The 19,151-nt window shown below is 38.6% G+C and overlaps 1 non-coding gene across 1 annotated transcript; it reads right to left on the bottom strand.

The window, feature by feature from the left end:
- Window positions 1-16,470: 16,470 nt before the first annotated feature.
- Window positions 16,471-16,578, bottom strand: LOC112704564 (small nucleolar RNA R71). The gene has a single exon (XR_003155183.1). It is a non-coding gene; the product is annotated as a small nucleolar RNA R71 (small nucleolar RNA).
- Window positions 16,579-19,151: the final 2,573 nt, after the last annotated feature.

Genomic DNA, 19,151 nt, shown 5'->3' with positions numbered 1-19,151 from the left:
GTCGATCGAATTTTCTGAATCTTATATAAGATACCAAAGTTGAGGACCAATCAATTCACAATACCTGGCAGATTTTGTCATCAAATTCACTGCTTTGAGTTTAGAAGACCACCACATTCACTGGACCCTTTATGTGGATGGAGCATCCAATCCTCAAGGGTGTGGCACGGGGATCTTACTTGAGGGCGACAATGGCTTTGTTCTAGAATATTCCCTACATTTGTCCTTCAAAGAAAGCAACAATCAAACAAAATACGAGACTTTAATTGCAGGATTAAGGCTGGCTATTGAACTACAAATCTTGGAACTGAAGGTATATTGCGACTCTCTACTTGTTGTACAGCAGGTAAACAAACTTTTTCAGGTTAAAGACCAGCTACTAGCAAAATACTTAGATCTGGTCAAAAAATTAATTTCAAACTTTACTAAGTTTAAAATCCATCACATACCTCGGGATCAAAATCATGGAGCAGATATCTTATCAAAGCTTGGAAGCACACAATCACATATTTATACTCTGTATCAATCAACTTTGCTTACACCAAGTGTCAATCTAATCGAAGTCTTAAGTGTAACACGGGAAGAAGATTGGCGATGGCCCTATATGTAATATCTCAAAATGGGAAACATCCCACAAAACCTCGACAATACCAGAAAATTTAGACAACAAGCATCATTTTTCATAATATTCAATAACTCTTTATATAGACGAGAATTTTCTCCTCCTCTGTTAAAATACCTTTCTAGGTTAGAAGCTGACTTAGCTATATCAGAGGCTCATGAAGGCATCTATAGAACCCACATGGGAGTTTGGAGCCTAACGTCCAAGATCCTCTGTGCAGGATTCTTCTGACCGACCTTACATCAAGATTATAGTGCCAAGGTCAAAGCTTGCCCTAATTGCCAGAAGTACTCTCCAAATATGCACCTCCCTGCCGAAGTATTACATTATTCTGACGTAATTTGGCCTTTTAATCAATGGGGGCTTGATATACTCCACCCTTTTCTATTGGCACCAGACCAGGTAAAATTTTTAATCGTTGCCATTGATTACTTTTCAAAACGGATTGAAGCTCAACCTTTATCTAAAATAACATCTCAACAAATGATTTTCTTTGTTTGGAAATATATCATTTATATATTTGGCATACCTTGACATATCATTACTGACAATGGTCGCCAGTTTGTCGATAAAAAATTCACCTCTTTTTTGCAGAACCTGAAAATAACACATCACTTCTCTTCGGTAGAACATCCACAAACAAATGGCTTAGCAGAAGCAGCCAATAAAGTCATTTTACATGCCTTAAGGAAGAAATTAGATGATGCTAAAGGACTTTGAGCTGAGATAATACTTGAAAAGTGGTATAGGGATATAATACTACTGTTCATTCAATAACGAAAGAAACACCTTTCAGATTGGTGTATGGGTATGAAGCCATGATACCCTTGGAGATCTCTTAGTCTTCCATCAGGACTCAAATCGACGATCAAACTGAAGTTTGATGCATAGACGAAATCAGGGATATTACAACACTCCGTCACCGAGCAATGCAACAAAATATAGCTCGGCGATACAATCAAAAGGTCAATCCTCGGTTGTTTTAAACAAATGATTTAGTATTACAAAAAACAAAGCAGGCTAGAAGACCTTCATCACATGGTAAACTCGCCGCAAACTGGGAAAGCCCATTCCGAGTTATTGAGGTTCTCGGAAATGGAGCATATCGTTTACAATCTTTGGATGGTATAACTTTACCTAACACCTGGAATGTCTCTTCTTTAAAGCATTATTATAGTTAAAAGTCAAGGACAGGCTTGTACTCTTTTTTTTACTCACAAGAATTTTTCCAAAAAGAATTTTTCTTGGAGAGATTTTAACGAGGCAAGCCTACCTGCATCTTTGTAAGCAAAGGTCGATAAATTTTATACAATTCTCTATCTTCATATTTATTTTATCCACAAATTCACAATTTCCGATCTATATCTATCTACAATTCACATTTTGATCTATATCTATTTACAATTCTCAATTTCCTATCTATACCTCTCTGAGATATAACCATCAAACAAACAAAATGACGTATGTCATACAAACCCTATCAAACGCAATTGCTAAATGCATATTTCTAATCCCATCCAAAAAATTTGGATTTCAAACTACTACCATCAGAACTGATGGACATCAACAATAAAAAACAATGCTTAATATCAAATCACACTCAAAAGTAATACTTGGTCAATATAAATGACCCCAAAATAAAACCAAAGTAATACTAACAGCTTCTTATGTTTAATTTCTTGGCTCCGACCAATGCTAGCCAAGCGCAAACCGATCACCTAAAAAAAACAAACATACACTGATCAAACAAAGCAAAGCAAATATTAAAACAAAAGGCATACAAGTCGTACCTATATATACTGATCAATGGTGACATCTCTGACTTCGTTCGCCAAAGCCATATCAACCGACTATTGACAGACCTCGTCAATCACAACCAAAAAAGGGAAATCTTTTCCCCAAATAGACGACCCATCACTATTGTCGGCGACACTATAAAGTTTTTTCTAATTCTCCATAAAAGCATGAATCTCCTCCAAAGGTATCTCTTTAACCTTTTCAGTTAAATCTTCAGATAAATCAACATCAACAACATCAGATTTTCTTTTCTTCAATATAACTTTCTTTTGTTTTATGGAGGTTGATTAACTTCACCTTCTCCAGCTCCCTTGTCCGGGTTTGATGACGAACCCTCCTTTTCCAGATTTTTACTCTTAAACCGAGCTCTCAAACTAGCAGCAGAAATACCAGGATACTTCCCACTTGGTACAAACATAATCAAACAATTAGGACAACCCTTGACGTAAAAACTACCACTACCAAGTCATATTTACCAAACTCACCCAAATAATTTATTATAGCTCGCCTATTTTCTTCCCATTGAAGTAAATTAAAAACTGAAATTAGATCTTTTCGATCGATAACCTCCACCAAGTATTCAATAAAGTACTCATTCCTCCAACTAATCATCTCAAAACCCAAAATATTTTGCGGCTTAAAAAGGAAAATCATTCTCGGCACTCCTGACCTTCAGATATATTTCCTTAAAGTCTTTAAACGATGACTTATATAATTTAAAAACAGAGAAATTTGGTGTACTATTTAAGTTCACCCAACCTCCTTTCCAGACCCCTTTTGCCTAGAACATAGAGAAAAATAATTCTAATGAAGATTTTTCTTCCGAAAACTCCATCAAAATCTCAAAACATCGCAATAAGGCCTACCCATTTGGGAAAAGCTGCGATGGAGCACAGTTTAACTGCTTCAATACCTTATACTAAAAATCTGTAAACGGGAATTTAACCCTCAATTCCTTTAAGACACAACTACACATGTAGAAGAATTCAAAATCCTCTCCACATATAAAACACATAATCCTCACTAGAACACGACAACAACTCCAAACGAACTCCAGACCCTACCCTCACTATCTTACTCATATCTATTTCCTTAACAACTTCATTATAATGATGAGTTTGAAAAACTCAAAATTATTATGATGATGAACAAACTTTATTAAAATAATTAATTACAAAATTATTGGTTTAATTTTCATTTAACACATGTTAATTAATAATTTTGTGATGTAGGTTTTCTTATTGGGCCGAACAGAAAAACAGAATTATTGCAAACCCAATATGCTTAAAACCAATCAACCTTGATTGATGTTTTCAACATTTTATGGCTGAAGTAATTTGTGATTATTCGGGCCAAAATGAAAAGAAGAGATTCCAAGCCCAATAAAATCAAAATTCAGCCTTATGCATCTTTAGTCATATGAATGTTGGCTAAAATATTTTATCAGATGGGCCAGTTCTACTTGTTACTAATACAAGCCCAAATTGTTTTGCATGCTTGGTCTGAAAGAGAAATGGAATTGAGGCACAATGGTTAAAATAATGAAACCAAATTCATTGACTCTTGGATGTATGCTTCCAACGGACTTCCTTCTTTAACATGTGGTGGAATTCAAATTTTATCAAGTAAAGTTAATGCAGTCCTTGGAAATATGAAAGAGAAAAGGTCAAAGTGATTTGATGACAATTAAGGGTAGCTTACACGCTACTACACAAAGCTTGGAAAAATGCACCTAATTAATTTATTTGTCATAACACTCATAGCTTTGCTTTTCTTTTCTCTTTCTTCTTTCTCTACTCCTTCTTCCCTTCGGTCATATCATCAGGAAACATGGAAGCATTAGCAAGCTACCAACAAGAAGAAAAAGGAGCTAGTAAAAAAGACCATCATGATTATGGCAAGAAAACATAAAAAATGTAGTGGATGAGATTCTTATCACTTATGGTAAGATATGATGATGAGATCTTAGCTTCTCCATACCAAAAATGGTTAAAGAAGATTTCGGCCAGTAAGGAGATGATCCTTGGAGGGATGGCTTGTCTCTGACTCTACTCAACCACCACAGGAAGTAGCTAGGGTGGCTACGTGATGGAAGAGGCAAAGATTGGAGCAGATAAAGCTATCATCATCATGAAGCATCAAGGGCCAGAAGTTTATCTTGGAGAGCAAGCCAAGGATGGAGCGCTCGGATTGATGAAGAGTGATGACCAAGGAAGAACTAGAGGTATTTGCATGTTGGGTTTTGCATGGGTTACCTCTTCTCTCTCTCTCTGGCCGAACCAGTTATGTGTGAAGGAAAAGAAGTTAAGCTTGGTTTTTGTTTCAACTGTGCAGGCTTTCCCCTTCTATAAAAAGGGTGAACAATCACGGTTTGATTCAAGGAGTTAGAAGTAAGTAGTGAGAGTGCAAGGCACAGAATTCTCATAGCTACCTAAGCTTACAAATTTTCTTCTCCTTCAATGTATTCTGTTTTGTATTTTTCTGTTTAATTTTGTCATGTCTTGAGTCTCATGGAAAAAGGTAAACAATGAGGTTTGTATGAAAAAACCATAGAGCGGAAAAAAGCAGAGAGTACAAAATTAAAAGAAAAAGCCATAGATGTCCTTAGAGTTCCTTTGTACATATGTGTTGTATTTCATGATTTTGTGGGAATCCCCTTGTAAGTTGGGTTAGCACTTTACAGTTTGTAATCAAGAAGATTATAGTGAAATTCCATCATTATTGTGATGGAGACTAGATGTAGGCTGCACTGCACTTAGCAGCTGAACTAGGATATATCTGGGTGTAATTATCTCTGTCTTCTACTCCATTTCTGTTTCTACTGCACAGGAGCTAAAACTGAAAAAATATCTCGTGCCAAGTGACGAGACAAAAATAAAAGTCTCATGGCTAGAGACGAGACAAAAATAAAAAAGTCTCCTCAAAGACCAGCAAGTGTAATCAAGCAAAAAAGGGGGCTAAGATTTAACCCCCTTCTCTTAGCCACTGAAAACCATCAATTGGTATCAGAGCTTGGTCTCAAAGAGATCAAGCTTTGCAGCTTGTAGAAAAGATCCATGTGGCAGAGAGTAGTGGCTCAAATCTGATGTCCTACAACCTTACAAAAGGACAGTCAAGCAACAGACCGCCTCTTTTCAATGGGAAAAACTATAACTATTGGAAGGAGAGAATGAAAATCTTTGTGCAAGCAGTAGACTACAAGCTTTGGAAGATCATCCTAGAGGGTCCTCAGTTTTCAACTAACACAAGTGTTGAAGGAGTAGTCACTCTTAAACCAGAAGCAAGCTGGACCGAGGAAGATAGAAAGAAAGTGGAGCTAAATGCCAAGGTTGTAAATCTACTCAATTGTGCTATCAGCTTCGAGGAATACTGAAGAACTGAAGATTGATGGTTTAGAAGTTATAATACATTCTCATTGCAAGTATAGTTTCTAAACCACGCAATCAACCTTTCTTACAAACGTTTTGGTTGTCACAAGTAATAAAACCCAATAAATTTATAAACCGAAGTATTCAAACATCGGGTCGTCTTCTCAAGGAATTGCAGGGAAGTATGATTTATTATTGGTTATGGAAAAATAGTGTTTGGGTTTGAGAAAGGTTTTAAGCAAGAGAAATAGATTGCAAGAATTAATAAATTAATAACTAATAAAACTCTTGGCAATGTATAAAAACCGGAAGTCCTATCCCAGTTATCCTTATCAATTGTGATGAGAATTGGATTTTTCTCCCACTAAGTCAACCTCTAACTATGAAGGTAAGTCAAGTGGATGAATTAATTTTGATTCCTCAGGTCCTAGTCTTTTCTTGGGAAAGGCTAGAGTTATTGGAACTCGAATTAATTCTTGAAGAATTCCAATTTTCAATCAACAATGAGTTTGATAACTCAAGCGTCTCCAATGACTCAACCAAAGCCAAAAGGGAGAAATCTAAATTATTTATATAAATAAAAGAAAGCAATCATAATTCTGAAATACCTCAAATTGAATTAATAAAGATATCAAATGTAACATGGAGAAGTTCATAAGCCAATTTGGCAACATAAGTCATTAATAAATAAAAGCATTAAAGTATCTCAAAGTAGAAGAGAAGTCAAAATAAAGGAATATTGAACCTGGAGCTCAGAAGAAATTGTAAGTTGAAATAATAAGAAATCCTAAATCCTTTAAGAGGAATCCTAATCCTAAATCCTAAGAGAGAGAAGAGAACCTCTCTCTCTAAAAACTACATCTAAAACCTAAAATTGTGAGTAATGATTGAATGATTCCTTCTGCTCCACTCCCAGCCGTCAAAAATAGCCCAAAAATCACTCCCAGCGCTTTCTGGTCCGTACAGGTCGCGGCAAAGTGACGCGGAGGCATCATCCACGCGTTTGCGTGGAATGAGATTCGCAGATGCGATGCGTCCGCGTGGAGTGCGCGTTCACGTCACCTATCTGTACGGCCACTATGGCAAAATATATATCAAATCGAAGACCCGGACGTTAGCTTTTCAATGCAACTAGAACCATCTCATTTGGACCTCTGTAGCTCAAGGTATGACCATTTGAGTGCGAAGAGGTCAGGCTGGATAGCTTAGCAATTTCTTCAACTTCTTGTATTCCTTCCACTTTTGCATGCTTCCTTTCCATCCTCTAAGCCATTCTTACCCTGTAATCCCTGAAATCACTTAACACACATATCAAAGCATCGAATGATAATAAGAGAGGATTTAAATAAAAGAAAATAAAAGCCAAAGAAGCATGTTTTCATTCATAGCACAAAATCAGGAAGGAGAATGTAAAACCATGCAAATCATATGAATAAGTGGGTAAAGATTTGATAAAAACCACTCAATTAAGCACAAGATAAACCATAAAATAGTGGTTTATCAACCTCCCCACACTTAAATATTAGCATGTCCTCATGCTAAGCTCAAGAGAAGCTATAAAGGAGTGAAGAGGAATGATAGAGAGTATGCAATGCAACCTATCTATGCAGATGCAACTACATGCAAAATATTTCTACTTACTTGGTTAAAAGTAGACAAGTTTTTCAAGACAAATATGAATCAAATTCCACTAATTCAAATTACACAATAAAAGACAAGTAAACTTGTAAGAAGATAGCTCATGAAAGCAGGGAACATAGAATCAAGCACTGAACCCTCACTGGTAGTGTATATCACTCTAATCTCTCAAGTGTCTAGGGTCAATCATTCTATTCTTCCCTAATCATGCTTTCTAAACTTTGTCCTTCATCTAACTAATCAACAAATATTTAGTATACCCATGCACACATCATGAGGTCTTTTCAAGGTTGTAGTGGGGCCAAGGCAAGGGTGAGGATATATGTATGGCTAAGTGAGCTATAAATTGAATCTTTGAGTAACCTGAGCTATCACCTAACATACATACATTCTATATAATTTCTAAAATCATGCCTAGCTACCCATAATTTCCACTTTTATATCACATACTCATGTGTCAACTTTTCTTTTGATTTGTGTCACATATGCATTGATCTTTTATTAACTTAACATTGGGGTAATTTTGTCTCCTTATTTATTTATTTATATTATATATATTTTTTTCTTTTCTTTTTTTTCTTTTCTTTTTTTTTCTTTTCTTTTTTTTTTTCTTTTTTTATAGAGACATAAAAACTAAATAACATATCAATGTATATGGAATTTTTTTAATTTTCTGTTTTACATGAGTAGATACCCAAATTTTCCAATATTCAGAATTAGAAACATGATACATTCCCTTATTAACCCATGTTCCCACAATTTTTCCACACTTAGTTAATGCACAACCTCTATCTTAATCTAACCAAAGATTCAATTGGGATATTTAATTTGTTTTTCTGCTTAAGGCTAGTGATGTAGTTATAGAACAGAAGGGGATTAAAAAGCTCAAAGTGGCTAACAAGGGTGACATAAAAGGGTAGGCTTATTTGGGATAAGTGAGCAAAAACAAGTAATGGCATCAATCATATGCAAGCATGTAAATACACTAAATATTGGACATATAGATTGGAACAAAATAAAGATTACAATCATAGAGAAGAAAACACACAAGAATAAAAATTTATGGTTAAATAATGTAACCATATAAATAAGCTCAAACATCACAGGTTGTGTGTTTTTTGGCACGAAAACCATGTTCCAAATACAACTTCAAACAAATTTAACACATAGAAAATTTTAAATTTTTTTAATTTAAATTAGTGAAATTTTTTCAAAAATAGGGTCTTTAAAAGAAACTTATTATTTTTCAACCAATTAGTACTTAAATGCAAACAATCAACTACACATGCAATCTATTATGCAATGCAACAATGAACAAACAAAGAAAATAGAATATTGGTGTTGAGAAGAGGATAACTAACCCATGGAGATCGGTATCAACCTCCCCACAATTAAAGATTGCACCGTCCTCGGTGCATGCTAAGATGTGCAGGTGGACGGGCTGTTCCAACTGATACTTTTCTTCAAAGATTGAGCAGATGAACTTGTTTGTCTCCCCAGTAAGAAGCTTTTCCTCTCCCTTCGTGGTGGCCATCCTGAAAGAAGAAGGAAAAGAAGAAAAGTAACCCAAAAATAAAGATAGAAAACAAATAGAATATGGGTGTTAATGCCAAATAATAAGGGTCTCAAGTACATGGTAGCTACAACATGCAAGGGAGAAAATAGTGGAAGCAAATGGCATATCAAGAGTGCAAAAATTGAAACAATGGGGAAGAGAGTGGGTAAAGAGAGATAATATAAATTCATGTCAATGCAAAAGTAATACAGGTATAAAAGATAGGCATTGATTTAATTAATATTACCTAACAAGAATAAAACAAGTCACTAAGCACCAAGATAATACCAGAAAAGATACAACAGTTGAATAAGAAAATTTAACACCAATGGAAAAGAAAAAGAAAGTAAGAAAGCAGGAAGAAAGAAGAAAAGATAGAAGAAATTAGGATTAGAAAAGAAAAGATAAGATAATTGGCGCTGGGATGGATAGGCTGTGCGGCGCAGGGGACGCGGACGCGCGGGCACGCGGTCGCGTGGATAGCGCTTCGAGGAAGTGACGCGAACGCATGTGGCACGTGGACGCGTGACTCGATTTGTGCTAGTGGCGCGAGTGCAGCCTCGCGTTCGTACAACTCTCTGTTTAAATGCATTTTGCCAAAAATCTGGGTGATGCGGTCGCGTGGTTGACGTGATCGCGTGGATGGCCTAAATTTGAAAACTGCGCGGACGCGTGGGGCACACGTACGCGTGACAGGGCTTGTGCTTCAAGCACGAGTCCAGCCCAATTCTAGCTCAACTTTCAGCTATACACCCTTTTTATGTTGATTTCAGGGCACGCGTTCACGTAGTTGACACGGACGCGTGGGAGGCATTTTTTCCACATGATGCGGACGCGTCAACGACGCGGTCACATGGATCAATTTGTGCCAAAGGCACGCCTCCAGCCACGCTTTTGCGTGACTCTCTGTTCACTTTTCTTTTCTCCCTAATGCACCTGCGACGCGGACGCGTCAGCGACGCTGTCGCGTTGCATGCGAAATTTTTTTTATAATGTAGTATGTAGAATGCAATGCTTAATATGAATGCTATGCAAGTATGCATGATTCCAGGTTCAATCAAAACTCAAAAACAAACAAAACATACTAGAATTAAAACTGAAAGAGGAACGTGGTGCGCGAAATTGTGAACAATACTTTTCACAACTCAAATAATCCCCGGTAATGAATCCAAAAACTTGGTGTTCAATGCCATGGCATAAACACAAATTCGCACAACTAACCAGCAAGTGTACTGGGTCGTCCAAGTAATAAACCTTACGCGAGTAAGGGTCGATCCCACAGAGATTGTTGGTATGAAGCAAGCTATGGTCACCTTGTAGATCTCAGTCAGGCAAACTCAAATGGATATGGGTGATATACGAATAAAACATAAAGATAAAGATAGAGATACTTATGTAATTCATTGGTGGGAATTTCAGATAAGCGCATGAAGATGCTGTGTCCCTTCCGTCTCTCTGCTTTCCTACTGTCTTCATCCAATCCTTCTTACTCCTTTCCATGGCAAGCTTATGCAAGGGTTTCACCGTTGTCAGTGGCTACCTCCCATCCTCTCAGTGGAAATGTTCAACGCACCCTGTCACGGCACGACTATCCATCTGTTGGTTCTCAATCAGGCCGGAATAGAATCCAGTGATTCTTTTGCGTCTGTCACTAACGCCCCGCCCTCAGGAGTTTGAAGCTCGTCACAGTCATTCAATCATTGAATCCTACTCAGAATACCACAGACAAGGTTAGACCTTCCGGATCCTCTTGAATGCCGCCATCAGTTCTAGCCTATACCACGAAGACTCTGATCTCACGGAATGGCTGGCTCGGTTATCAGGCGATCAACCATGCATCGTGTATCAGGAATCCAAGAGATATTCACCCAATCTAAGGTAGAACGGAGGTGGTTGTTAGTCACACGTTCATAGGTGAGAATGATGATGAGTGTCACGGATCATCACATTCATCAAGTTGAAGAACAAGTGATATCTTAGAACAAGAACAAGCGGAATTGAATAGAAGAACAATAGTAATTGCATTAATACTCGAGGTACAGCAGAGCTCCACACCTTAATCTATGGTGTGTAGAAACTCCACCGTTGAAAATACATAAGAACAAAGGTCTAGGCATGGCCGAATGGCCAGCCTCCCAAGGTGATCAAAAGATCAGATGATTCCAAAGATCCAAAGATGAAAATACAATAGTAAAAGGTCCTACTTATAGAGAACTAGTAGCCTAGGGTGTACAGAGATGAGTAAATGACATAAAAATCCACTTCCGGGCCCACTTGGTGTGTGCTTGGGCTGAGCAATGAAGCATTTTCATGTAGAGACTCTTCTTGGAGTTAAACGCCAGCTTTGGTGCCAGTTCCGGCGTTTAACGCTGGAAAATCTGAAGGTGACTTTGAACGCCGGTTTGGGCCATCAAATCTTGGGCAAAGTATGGACTATCATATATTGCTGGAAAGCCCAGGATATCTACTTTCCAACGCCATTGAGAGCGTGCCAATTGGGCTTCTGTAGCTCCAGAAAATTCACTTCGAGTGCAGGGAGGTCAGAATCCAACAGCATCTGCAGTCCTTTTTAGTCTCTGAATCAGATTTTTGCTCAGGTCCCTCAATTTCAGCCAGAAAATACCTGAAATCACAGAAAAATACACAAACTCATAGTAAAGTCCAGAAAAGTGAATTTTAACTAAAAACCAATAAAAATATACTAAAAACTAACTAGATCATACTAAAAACATACTAAAAACAATGCCAAAAAGCGTACAAATTATCCGCTCATCAGAACGATAATACCATGGTGGGTTGTCTCCCACCTAGCACTTTTAGTTAAAGTCCTTAAGTTGGAAATTTGATGAGCTTCCTGCTATGGTGGCTTGTGCTTGAATTCGTCCAGAAATCTCCACCAGTGTTTGGAATGCCAGCATCCTCCAAGGTCCCAAACAAGGTATGTAAAGCCCTTAGGTGAGTTCAAACAGGCTTGCAGGCTCCCGGAGTGTTGAATGTCAGAATAGACTCCAGGATCCCAAACTTTTCTTCTACACCCGTCTTTGTCTTGATCTACATCTTTCCAGCCGGGTGGTGAGTAGTCTGAATTCTCACTGCAGTGACCAAACAGCTTCCGAGATCCTTTCAATTGAGCTTGACACCAATCCTTGCACCTTAAATTGAAGTGCGAAGCCTCATTGAATCTTGCATACCAGCTCTGAGTGCGAGTCATTTCCCTTTCGCTCTTAAAGCCGCAGAGAGCTCTAAGATGGTCATCTGTTTCAAGTAAACCATATTCAAGTGGAAAAGTAAAGATAAAAGCTAAGGATTTTACCCACTTGAGGTTTGTATTGGGTGGTAGTGGCCTTGGGATAGGTGTTTCCAGTCGTTCTGCAAACTCTACTCCCTTGTGGTCTTCTGTGAATTCCTCCACTTCTTTGCAAACTTTTTCCATTCCAGCCATGTCCTGGTCAAAGTCTTCCATATCTTCCTCATCACTTGAGTCATAATTAGGAGGTTGAGAAAAGTCGACCTCTGCATCATCTTCGTATTCACTTGGGGAAGATTCTTCTGTCTCAAAGAATTCACTTGCGGATGCAAGTTCATTACTAGGAGGACTTGACTGGTGACTATCATCATCAAGAAAACATGCGTCTTGGGTTACTCCGTCCAGTTTTCCATAAGATACTTGCATTGGAGGCTGTGCACTATCCTCCTTAGCATCAATTGTAACGTCTTCGACGGAATTCTCCACAACTCTGGATTCCTGCGGAGGTTCAGTGATGAGCGGATAATTTGTACACTTTTTGGCATTGTTTTTAGTATGTTTTTAGTATGATCTAGTTAGTTTTTAGTATATTTTTATTAGTTTTTAGTTAAAATTCACTTTTCTGGACTTTACTATGAGTTTGTGTGTTTTTCTGTGATTTCAGGTATTTTCTGGCTGAAATTGAGGGACCTGAGCAAAAATCTGATTCAGAGACTAAAAAGGACTGCAGATGCTGTTGGATTCTGACCTCCCTGCACTCGAAGCGGATTTTCTGGAGCTACAGAAGCCCAATTGGCGCGCTCTCAACGGCGTTGAAAAGTAGACATCCTGGGCTTTCCAGCAATATATGATAGTCCATACTTTGCCCAAGATTTGATGGCCCAAACCGGCGTTCAAAGTCACCATCAGAATTTCCAGCGTTAAACGCCGGAACTGGCACAAGAATGGGAGTTAAACGCCCAAACTGGCACCAAAGTTGGCGTTTAACTCCAAGAAGAGTCTCTACACGAAAATGCTTCAATGCTCAGCCCAAGCACACACCAAGTGGGCCCGGAAGTGGATTTTTATGTCATTTACTCATTTCTGTAAACCCTAGGCTACTAGTTCTCTATAAGTAGGACCTTTTACTATTGTATTTTCATCTATCTGGGTAGCTATCTTTATTCTTATGCTATCTTAGATCATTGGGAGGCTGGCCATTCGGCCATGCCTAGACCTTGTTCTTATGTATTTTCAACGGTGGAGTTTCTACACACCATAGATTAAGGTGTGGAGCTCTGCTGTACCTCGAGTATTAATGCAATTACTATTGCTCTTCTATTCAATTCCGCTTGTTCTTGTTCTAAGATACCACTTGTTCTTCAACTTGATGAATGTGATGATCCGTGACACTCATCATCATTCTCACCTATGACCGTGTGCCTGACAACCACCTCCGTTCTACCTTAGATTGGGTGGATATCTCTTGGATTCTTTAACCGGAATCTTCGTGGTATAAGCTAGAATTGATGGCGGCATTCAAGAGAATCCGGAAGGTCTAAACCTTGTCTGTGGTATTCTGAGTAGGATTCAATGATTGAATGACTGTGACGAGCTTCAAACTCCTGAAGGCTGGGCGTTAGTGACAGACGCAAAAGAATCACTGGATTCTATTCCAACCTGATTGAGAACCGACAGATGAATAGCCGTGCCGTGACAGGGTGCGTTGAACATTTTCACTGAGAGGATGGGAGGTAGCCACTGACAACGGTGAAACCCTTGCATACAGCTTGCCATGGAAAGGAGTAAGAAGGATTGGATGAAGATAGTAGGAAAGCAGAAAGACGGAAGGAACACAGCATCTTCATACGCTTATCTGAAATTCCTACCAATGAATTACATAAGTATCTCTATCTTTATCTTTATGTTTTATTCATCATTCATAACCATTTGAGTTTGCCTGACTAAAATTTACAAGGTGACCATAGCTTGCTTCATACCAACAATCTCTGTGGGATCGACCCTTACTCGCGTAAGGTTTATTACTTGGACGACCCAGTACACTTGCTGGTTAGTTGTGCGAAGTTGTGTTTATGCCATGGTATTGAACACCAAGTTTTTGGGTTCATCACCGGGGATTAATTGAGTTGTGAAAAGTACTGATCACAATTTCGTGCACCAAGTTTTTGGCGCCGTTGCCGGGGATTGTTTGAGTTTGGACAACTGACGGTTCATCTTGTTGCTTAGATTAGGTATTTTTCTTCAGAGTTCTTAAGAATGAATTCTAGTGTTTCAAGGTGATGTTCTTATCATCACCAAAGCTGATTGATTTTCATCAATTTAGCTCTTGAATGCAATGTCCTGCTGAAGCTTGGCTAGCCATGTCTAATTCCTTTAGAGTGAAGCTTTAGACTAACATTGCATGATTCCTGGAATTCTCATTAAGAATTCTGATATCTTTATTTTCTTCTCCACTTAATTTTCGAAAAAACCAAAAAAATTACAAAATCATAAAATCCAAAAATATTTCTTGTTTGAGTTTAGTGTTTCATTTTAAGTTTGGTGTCAATTGCATGTTTTTGTTCTTCTTGCATTCATTCATGTGTCTTAAGTGATCTTCAAGATGTTCTTGATGATTTCATTACTCTGATCTTTAATTTCTCTTGAGTTGAGTGTTTGTGTTTCTCATATGCATTCTCATTTTGTTAGTGTCAGTAGTATACAAACTGCTAAGTTTGGTGTCATGCATGCATTGTTATTTGATTTTAGTTGCATTTTGATTATTCCTCATTATTAAAAATCCAAAAATATTTTTAATTTGTGTCTTTTCAAGTCAATAATACGGAGAATTGAAGATTCAGAACATACAGCAGAGGAATTACACAGAAAAAGCTGGGCGTTCAAAACGCCCAGTGAAGAAGGGCAAACTGGCGTTTAAACGCCAGCCAGAGTGCCTGGCTGGTCGTTTAACGCCCAAAAAGGTAGTGTTTTGGGCGTTAAACGCCAGAATGTGCACCATTCTGGGCGTTTAACGCCAGGATGGCACAAGAGGGAAGATTCTGTTTTCAATGCAATTTTTTTTCAAGTCTTCAAAATTTTTCAAAATCAAATCTTTTTCAAATCATATCTTTTCAATCAAATCTTTTTCAAAATCAATTTCTTTCCATACTTGCTATCAATTAATGATTTGATTCAACATTTCAAGTATGTTGCCTTTTCTGTTGAGAAAGGTTTAATGTTTGAATCATATCTTTTCTTGTTAGCCAAGTCATTAGTTTTCAAAATCAAATCTTTTTAAATTGTTTTTCAAATCATGATTTCTCAATCACATCTTTTTAAAACCATAACTTTTCAATCATATCTTCCTAATCACATCTTTTTCAAAATAATTTTCAATCAAATCTTTTTGATTTCTAATTTCAAAATCTTTTTCAAAAATCACTTGATTTCTTTTCCACTCTTGGTTTTCGAAAATCAATTAGTGTTTTTCAAAATGTTTTCAAAATCTTTCACTTAATTTTCGAAAATTACCTCCCCTCTCCTCACATACTTCTATTTATGGACTAACACTATTCCTTAATGCACAATTCGAACTCCATCTTTCTTGACAAGTTCGAATTTTTTTCCTTTTCCTTCTATTTTTCTTTTCCTCTGACACCTCAAGGAATCTCTATACTGTGACATAGAGGATTCCATATTTCCTTGTTTTCTTCTCTTTCATATGAGCAGAAGCAAAGACAAAAGCATTCTTGTTGAGGCTGATCCTGAACCTGAAAGGACCTTGAAGCGAAAGCTAAGAGAAGCTAAGGCACAATTCTCTGTAGAGGACCTAACAGAAATCTTCAAAGAAGAAGAACCCATGGCAGCCGAAAACAACAACAATGCCAATAATGCAAGGAAGGTGCTGGGTGACTTTACTGCACCTACTCCCGACTTCCATGGGAGAAGCATCTCTATCCCTGCCATTGGAGGAAACAACTTTGAGCTTAAGCCTCAATTAGTTTCTCTAATGCAATAGAATTGCAAGTTCCATGGACTTCCATTGGAAGATACTCATCAGTTCTTAGCTGAGTTCTTGTAAATCTGTGACACTGTCAAGACTAATGGGGTTGACCCTGAGGTTTACAGACTTATGCTATTCCCTTTTGCTGTAAGAGACAGAGCTAGAACATGGTTGGACTCACAACCTAAAGAAAGCCTGAACTCTTGGGAAAAGCTAGTCAATGCCTTCTTGGCAAAGTTCTTTCCACCTCAAAAATTGAGTAAGCTTAGAGTGGAAGTCCAAACCTTCAGACAGAAGGAAGGAGAAACCCTCTATGAAGCTTGGGAAAGATACAAACAATTAATCAGAAAGTGTCCCTCTGATATGCTTTCTGAATGGAGCATCATAGGTATTTTCTATGATGGTCTCTCTGAACTATCCAAGATGTCTTTGGATAGCTCTGCTGGAGGATCTCTTCATCTGAAGAAGACGCCTACAGAAGCTCAAGAACTAATTGAAATGGTTGCAAATAACCAATTCATGTACACTTCTGAAAGGAATCATGTGAACAATGGGAGAAATCAGAAGAAAGGAGTTCTTGAGATTAACACTCTAAATGCCATATTGGCTCAGAACAAAATATTGACTCAACAAGTCAATATGATTTCTCAAAGTCTGTCTAGAATGCAAAATGCACCAGGTAGTACTAAGGAGGCTTCATCTGAAGAGAAGCTTATGATCCTGAGAACCCTTCAATGGAAGAGGTGAATTACATGGGAGAACCCTATGGAAACACCTATAATCCTTCATGGAGAAATCATCCAAATCTTTCATGGAAGGATCAACAGAGACCTCAACAAGGTTTCAACAACAATAATGGTGGAAGAAACAGGTTTAGCAATGGCAAGCCTTTTCCATCATCTTCTCAGCAACAGACAGAGAGTTCTAAGCAGAACACCTCTGACTTAGCAACCATGGTCTCTGATCTAATCAAAACCACTCAAAGTTTCATGACTGAAACAAGGTCATCCATTAGAAATTTGGAGGCACAAGTGGGACAGCTGAGTAAGAAAATTACTCAACTCCCTCCTAGCACTCTTCCAAATAATACAAAAGAAAATCCGAAAGGAGAGTGCAAGGCCATCAACATGGCCGAATTTGGAGAGGAGGAAGAGGCAGTGAACGCCACTGAGGAAGACCTCAATGGACGTCCACTGGCCTCCAATGAGTTCCCCAATGAGGAACCATGGAAATCTAAGGCTCAAAATGAGACCATAGAGATTCCATTGGACTTACTTCTGCCATTCATGAGCTCTGATGAGTATTCCTCCTCTGAAGAGGATGAGTATGTCACTGAAGAGCAAGTTGCTAAATACCTTGGAGCAATCATGAAGCTAAATGACAAGTTATTTGGAAATGAGACTTGGGAGGATGAACCCCCTTTGCTCACCAAAGAACTGGATGATTTGTCTAGGCCGAAATCACCTCAAAAGAGACAGGATCCTGGAAAGTTTTCAATACCTTGTACCATAGGCACCATGACCTTCAAGAAGGCCTTGTGTGACCTAGGGTCAAGTGTAAACCTCATGCCTCTCTCCGTAATGGAGAAGCTAGGGATCTTTGAGGTGCAAGCTGCAAAAATCTCACTAGAGATGGTAGACAATTCAAGAAAACAAGCTTATGGACTTGTAGAGGATGTTCTGGTAAAAGTTGAAGACCATTACATCCCTGCCGATTTCATAGTCCTAGAGACTGGGAAGTGCATGGATGAATCCATCATCCTTGGCAGACCCTTCCTAGCCACAGCAAAGGCTGTGATTGATGTTGATAGAGGAGAATTGATCATTCAAGTGAATGAAGAATCCTTTGTGTTTAAGGCTCAAGGATATCCCTCTGTCACCATGGAGAGGAAGCATGAAGAGCTTCTCTCAAAATAGAGCCAAACAGAGCCCCCACAGTCAAACTCTAAGTTTGGTGTTGGGAGGCCACAACCAACATCTAAGTTTGGTGTTGGGAGGTTCCAACATTACTCTAAGCACCTGTGAGGCTCCATGAGAGCCCTCTGTCAAGCTACTGACATTAAAGAAGCGCTTGTTGGGAGGCAACCCAATGTTATATTTTATCTATTTTTCTTTGTTATTTTATGTTTTCTGTAGGTTGATGATCATGAGAAGTCACAAAAACAATTGAAAAAGCAAAAACAGAATGAAAAACAGAAAGAAAAACAGCACACCCTGGAGGAAGAACCTGCTGGCGTTTAAACACCAGTAAGGCTAGCAGATGGGCGTTTAACGCCCAGTTTGGCACCATTCTGGGCGTTTAACGCCAGAAAGGGGCACCAGACTGGCGTTAAACGCCAGAAAAGGGCAAGAACTTGGCGTTAAATGCCAGAAATGGGCACCAGCCCGGCGTTTAATGCCAGAATTGGCACAAGGAGCAATTTTGCTCGCCACTTGGTGCAGGGATGACTTTTCCTTGACACCTCAGGATCTGTGGACCCCACAGGATCCCCACCTACCCCACCACTCTCTCTCTTCTTCACCCATTCACCAATCACCTCAACACCTCTTCCCCAAAAACCCTTCACCTATCAAATCCCATCTTTCTCTTCACCACTCACATCCACCCTTCATAAAACCCCACCTACCTCACCATTCAAATTCAAACCACTTTCCCACCCAAACCCACCCTCCCATAGCCGAACCCTACCCCTCCCCCCAACCCTATATAAACCTATCTTCACTCCTTCATTTCTACACAACCTAAACACTCTTTCTCCCCCTTTTTGGCCGAACCACAAAGCCTCCTCCATCTCCTTCATTTCTTCTTCTTCTACTCTCTTCTTTCTTCTTTTGCTCGAGGACGAGCAAACCTTTTACGTTTGGTGTGGTAAAAGCATTGCTTTTTGTTTTTCCATAACCATTTATGGCATCCAAGGCCGGAGAAACCTCTAAAAAGAGGAA

The sequence above is a fragment of the Arachis hypogaea genome, chromosome 7 (assembly GCF_003086295.3).
Source record: "Arachis hypogaea cultivar Tifrunner chromosome 7, arahy.Tifrunner.gnm2.J5K5, whole genome shotgun sequence".
Lineage (NCBI taxonomy): Eukaryota > Viridiplantae > Streptophyta > Magnoliopsida > Fabales > Fabaceae > Arachis > Arachis hypogaea.
Note: the sequence above shows the minus strand (reverse complement) of the source record. Positions and strands in the feature narration are given on the sequence as shown.